Below are 7228 nucleotides of genomic sequence, written 5' to 3' on the forward strand. Positions count from 1 at the left end.
AACAAGGACTGGTTCCTAGCAATCCTCAACAAAATAGTCATTTCTAAAATGACTAGAAAGACTGGTACCCATCTCAGCATTGGCTTATGGTCTATACTGATGGATCAAAGAATGAAAATTGCAAAACACAGGGGCATGCATCTTCTCACCTATCTTTTCACATATTTTCCTTAGGCAGAAATAAAACAACCTTTGATGAGGAAATTGAACCTGTATCTCGTGCTTTCCTGGCAGTTCTGAATTGCTCACACAATTTCACCAATGTTTCATACTGTCATCTCTTCATACACATCTGGTGGCAACGAAACCCTTAAGGACATCCGATTGATGATAGAAATGCTACAGAAGCTGAATTAAAATATTGTACTACAGTGAATTCCCTTACATGAAGTTTTTGAGAACAAAGAGCGGATGAGCTGGTGAAAAGGGGAACTACCCTTCATCAATCTGGAAATGTCCCCACCATTAATATGATGAAATCCATCATCAAGAAAGCAACAAAGATGCAGAAAGCAGTAATAATTAAAAGTGGTATTGGTAATAAAAGCTGGAGATACAGATGCATGCTGGGAAGAAAACAAGGATGAACCCAGAAGACATGCAGTTGCCCACTTTCACCTCAACATTGAACATGACTGCCTTGCTGCTCACCTCAACAGAATGAAGATATATACCTTCAAATCATGCACTCTCTGTAACAAAGCCAATTCAAGATTGGATAGATGAACAATTCTTCACTGCCAAAAAACATGAAACAACCATATTCAAGTTCCAGACAGTTGATGGACAGAAGTCAGGCTAGCCTTAGGAAACAACATAGCAAGTAGTAAACTGGATATATAAAAAAAATGTATAAAAAGAACTTCAGTCCCAATTAAAATACGATTACGATGCAGTACATTTCCAATTCCTTCTGATGGTCCCAAGCATTTATTATTTGTAAGTACACAGTTTTATCACAGACAGAATGTAAAGTGATAAAGAACAAAGGAACAGTGATTAAAACTAGTAATTTTTCTTGAAAATGTTGCCACTATTGTTTATTTCTAGGAGCCCACACAATAGCCATTAAGTAAAAATAAGCTGGTCATTTTCATCTCTGATTGGCTTTTAAACATTTAAATAAACTACACTACTGGAACTTCCACTAATAGAAATGAAAAACCACTTGAGCATTATTAAATAACCATAACTTCATACATAATATAAATACCAAGATTGTCAGTAATTTACAGTTGTAAGTGGGTATCTGAATTCATATCTTTTTAACATTAATTTACTTAGCTTTAAAACAGCGTTACTATGAAGGTACCTTCAAATGGGTGGCATAACACAGGTTATTTGTAAGCACATAGAATACATGTGTGTATAACCTTGTTTAGCAATTTGAAGGCTTTGCCATTCCAGAATTTTTTCCCTGCATTTTTCTTTAAAAAGATTCCAGTTAAAATTCATCTTAGAACTGAGACATAGTAATAGAAGCACTGTCTAGAATAAAAACATTCTCCAATAATAACTACAATAATTCAGTAATAGATATTAAGACCAAAGAAATTTTGTAAATTATAGTAAAAACACCTGGAATATACATGGAAATATTTCAATCCTAGAAATTACTTATAATATGACATTGCAACAGACTAAAGGGTATTTAAATAAGGAAACATGTGAATCATTTTATGTAATGAAATTGTAATATAAATGAAATATAATATATATTCAAGTATTTTAAGACAAAAACTAATCATTTCTTTAACTTAAAGTGGTTCTTTTACACAGAATTAGCCTTTAAATTTTGTGCACAGTAAGAGAAATTAGTTTAACAACACTACCTTAAGCTTGGTTTATATTAAAATTTATATTATAACCTACCATTCAAATTTTTAAAAAGAATTTTTGACATTGTTCAAAAATCAAAGAGAACTAGAGCTCAATCTTGTTTTTTACTTCTAATTTTTCCTGTCATTTCAAGCAAATTTTTTTTCATCTATTTTGCACAAAGTTTTTATCTAAAACTTCCTACACAAAGAATTACAGATGCAGGATCCCATTACGATTGTTGTTACTCTGTATGTGCCCATAACTATGTAAATTATGTTTCTTTTTCATCTGAAAATGTTAACTTATGTGCTGTTATCTTATTTTTCTATTGTGTCTATATTTTAAATAATCTGTAAAAAATACAAACAATTTTTGGAGCTAAGTCTACCTCCCACATGATAAATTCATCAATGGTTCAAAAAATGACTAATAACTACACATTTGATGACAAAAAGCTCTTGTAATTTTTCACTCCAAGGCTTCCTCTAATTTGTCAAAAAAATCTCTGTAAGAACTGTATCTACTGCAGAAGCTACACTCTGAATTTGAAAATTTCTATCAGTTTCTAATGGTGGAAAAGAAAACATATTGTTTAACAAAAACTATTGTTTTTGTTTTTCTTGTTTTAGGACTTCTTTGGATTAGAATTTGTGTCTGTAAGTGAGTGAATGAATCAGGCATGTGATTTTAAATTAAAATTTAGTTTTCTAAAAATTTTGTTTTAGCTGATATGCCCTTTTTACATTATCTATTGTAAAAATGAATTTTTATATTAAAAAGGGTATTACCTAATTTTATACCTATTATAAAACTGAAACTTGGAACATTAACTATAAAATATATTATTTTTTCCTTATATTGTACCAAACAGATATGTTTGCATGGATTCAAAATGTTACGGCAATTAAATTATTTGACTGCTAAAACAAATTAAAACGTTTTTCCAGTACACTAGAAATGCTATTAAATAAAATCAATTTACAAAATATGGCAACATATGATATTAAATAATAAAATAATTAATATTAAATAAATTACATCTGCTAATATAACTTTTGATAATTTTTACAACTTAATATATTTTTAATTTTTTGAAAATAAATAATAAAAATTTATTTCTTATTTATTTAATCTTTGGACGAATAAATTTTCCTTATTAAAGATTATGTTAATAATTACTATAATAGTACCATTACCTCATTAACTGTTATTAAACCTACTAATTAATTACTCTATTATTAATGAATCTATTAATATTATTAGCTAAATACTACATAATAGTATTATACCATCTACACATTTTTTTAAATTTATTATTAAGTAATACAGTCTTTTATATATAAATATACATTTTTTTTACACTAGCCTTGCATACATTTTTCAGACCATACACTTATACTTCACCACACTTATTTTGTATTAAATATAATTATTAAATTAACACATATGTCTATGTGTGTATATATTATATACATATACACAAAAAAACCAGGAAGGCTGACATTTTTGCTATAAATGACACTTCCCTACAATTAAAAATTGTAAATTTAATTATAAATTTATTATAGTTACATATAAACAAAATACAAATTTAAATATTCATAATAAAACAATATTATGTAGATTATTATTTATAAAAGACAATATCATGGAATTTATTTATAAAATAAACACTATTTTGAAAGTTATGATTCATTCTTAACATTTTGTTTAAATTTATCTGCAATAATAATTTTTATAAAAATGACATATATGAGATCTCCTTTTTTTAAACTTTATTATTTTCAGTCTACTTAATTTATGAAAAATGCTAAGCTGATAATTGTAACTGTAATTTAAATGGAATTATAATAACTGGGGGATTAAGAGTTGAAGGTCTGACCATATTAGCTTCTCCATGTTGAGGATACCATGATCTGAAGAGCCTTGTCATTCATTTCTACCAGGTAGAGTCCCTACCTGTAGCAGAAAGATTCTGCTACAGGACAGTCCGTCCTGTAGCAGAATTTTTGTGGTATCACTGAAGACAGCTTATAGTTTCTTTTTCCATATTTTACAAATCACTCGATGGAAATAACTAAATTTTATACATATTTAAAATGTTCTTTTCTGTATTATTCTTGAAAACTTCAGGTTACTTATGTAAACCTGTTGGAACTACAGTCAATTACACATAAAAAGTTAAAGGTGCACAAAAAGGCAGTAAGAGTGTTTTTCTTTGTTTTGATTTTAATAAAACTGAAGTGTTACAATATTTCACTAAGAAATTATATTAAAAAAAAAAAATAGTGTTTAAATAAATATATATATATTTAAGAATTGATTTTTATCTGTTGTATTTTTTCTTTTTCCAATTGTCTTTTTGATATAGAGGGTCTCAATAAAAGTACAAAATATCTTTATACTTAATTATACTTTAACAATATTTACATAGTTTCAAATAACAATTAAGTAGGAAAAGGGTTATAAAGGAAAGAACTTCTATTAAAACTGGGGTCATTTTAGATATCTAAAACCCAAAGTACAGTAACTTTTCATAATATAGACTTAGAACTTGGCACTACAACTGTATCTATATACAGCACTGTGAAGGAACATTTTCTCTAACAGGTGGAGATGAGATTGCTGGCTGTTATAATATTGATATTCTTTTTTCCTTCACAATCCTTTATTCCAACTCAATGTTAATTGAAATTATGAAAATATATATGTTTCATATTTGTTTTTCTAACACATAATTCTTTGCAAATAATCCAATTTTTTAAAAGCCAGTAATTTTCTTTAAAATTGTCTCGTATTGAAATAGACTAGCACAAAAATTTTAAGAACACCTAAACAACATGTAAAACTCTGTTTTTAAACAATAATTTTTTAAGTGATATCTTAAAGAAGTTAAGAAACTTTACTACTAGGAAAACAGCAGACAACGGGGTATTTCTTAAGCATAATTTGCTGCAATTCATAATTCTTATAACTTTTCTTCCAATAAATTGAAACGCTCAAGAATAAGCAATAAAGAATAAAGTTACACAAACAATGTTTGTGTACATTATATGTTATAAAATTCAATTTTTTCCTTCAAGCAGTTCAAATGATATAACTTAAGACTAGTTCATTTTGAGCTAATCTTAATAGTCTTTTAATTTTCATCTTACTTTATGAAACATTGCAGCTATTTAACGTTTAATATGTCCTATTCAAATAACAATTTTTTCTTTCAAGAAAACATAGGCCAATGGTCATTTCTGTTTCAGGCGAGTTTTCGAAGCGAGTATATTCTTATTGGTTTTTATATCAATACATCAATTTTTTTTTTTTTTTTAATAGCTTGTGATAAAAACAAAATAGTAACTATAGATTTGAAATTAGTTGTTGAATTTTATAATTTGCCAAATCCCAGAGCTTGAATAAGAAAGAAAATTACACTGACATTTAAATACAATAAAAATAAACACAGTATAACAAATTATTATATTCTGAAAATGACCAATCCTTTGATAATGATGTATTACAATAAATAATGATAAAACAATATCTGTAGTAACATCTGGAAACTGAAAGGGATGAAGTAAGGATAAAATGCCAATGGCTGAACCAATCTATTTAAAAAAAAAAATCTACGAATAGGCTGGCAATGCATGGGAAGTTTCATGGATTACTCAAGTTCAACTTTGCAGTTTCACTGCGTAGAATGGATTGTTGCAAGCTAATGACCATAGCAGCTGATGCAACTTAAAATACCATTCTCTAAAAGAAAACTTTTGAATATAATATTTTTCTATCCTTATATCATTTATGCTTAAAATAAAAATATACAATGATTCACATTTTCTCCTTTAGTTGGAGTAATTTTTATAGGGCCATATAATGAGCATATGATTGCAAAAACAAGTAAAAAACATAACCTTTTGGTTTTAATTTTATAAAAATTGGTACCATAATATTAAAAAAAAATGGTGTCGCAACAGATTTTGGAAATGGAGAATGCAGTTTTTTTAATATCAATAATTCCAAGAAACTGTCTACTCTGTTTATAAAAAAAAATATCAAACAATAACAGAACATCATTTTTAAATAAGATGTTCTTGAAGAATATTTTATTTTATTCTAGAGGACAAGTTGATTATATTTATTACTATTATAGGAAATTTTAATAGAATTTAATACAGTATCTCTTTTCCTTCAAGGAATGTAAACAAAATGAGAACATGAACTAATCAGATTAACTAACATACAATGATTCCTGACTGTGATTTCTGGAGGTTAAACAGAAAAAAAGAACAGAAGATTCAGATTAACTAACAATGATCATGGACATGTTTGTAAACATCTTCCATTTGTGTGTAGTCAGGACAAGTTGATCAATCTATCAAGAAAATTCCTTCATATTTTAATAATCCCATCCCTCTATACTCCTTCCCTTTCTTTATCCTATGGATAGGTAAAATATGATAAGAACTTAAATCCTGGTCGAGCTCTATATACAAAACACTTGTGAAGCCAAACTAAAGGCAGAAGTGCTTATTGTAAAGCCAGGCTTTACCAAATCTAACCAATAAAAGACATACCTGACTATATATATAAAACTGGAAAACAATGTATATAATATTTAAAATAACAAGTGCACTGATATACAGCAGAACCTGCAAAAATTGGCCTTTGGTTATTCAACATTCTGGGTAACTCAGCAGCAGTAGGAGTAAAAAAATTCTTTAAATGTAAACGATGACTTATTCCAATAAAAATAGTTACTGTATAGTGGGGTCGTTATTCCCATGACTGTTAATACACCATGTTCACCACACAGTAGTGGAAGTCTTAAAAGTGAAGGCCAATTTCACTTGTCACGTGTTCATGTAGATTCTACTATAAAGTTGTCCACTATTTGTGTATCTGTTGAGTTAGTCATGATGTGTTGTGTCATGTTACTGTTTGCTGTAAAAACTATAATCACTGATAATGGCTGATGTTAAGAAAAGAAAACAGGAAAATGTGTCCACGTACACTAAATTACAAGCATTAAAGAGATTGGACAAAGGAGAAATTTTAAATAAAATTGCTTTAGCTTTAGGTGCTGGATAACAAAAGGTGGGAGACTGAAAAAAAAGAAATCTGAAATAAGAATCCTGGTGTGCAAAAAGTCATAAGGGTAAAAAGAAATAAAAATCAATGAAATGTGGGTAACACAAAAAAAGTTAGTAAGATGCTTAATATTTGGTTCATAAATGAGAGGGCAAAAGGGACTCCCATAACTGAACCAATACTACAAGAGAAAGTTCTAAAATTTTACCAAGATGATAAAAACTGAAAATGAACTAGATTTTAATGCAAGTGCTGGGTGGCTGAACAGGTGGAAGAAACTGTACAATGTGAAAGAATTGACTATCAGTGGGGAAAGTTTATCAGC

This window comes from Lycorma delicatula, chromosome 2 (assembly GCF_047948215.1).
Source record: "Lycorma delicatula isolate Av1 chromosome 2, ASM4794821v1, whole genome shotgun sequence".
In the NCBI taxonomy this organism is placed as follows: domain Eukaryota; kingdom Metazoa; phylum Arthropoda; class Insecta; order Hemiptera; family Fulgoridae; genus Lycorma; species Lycorma delicatula.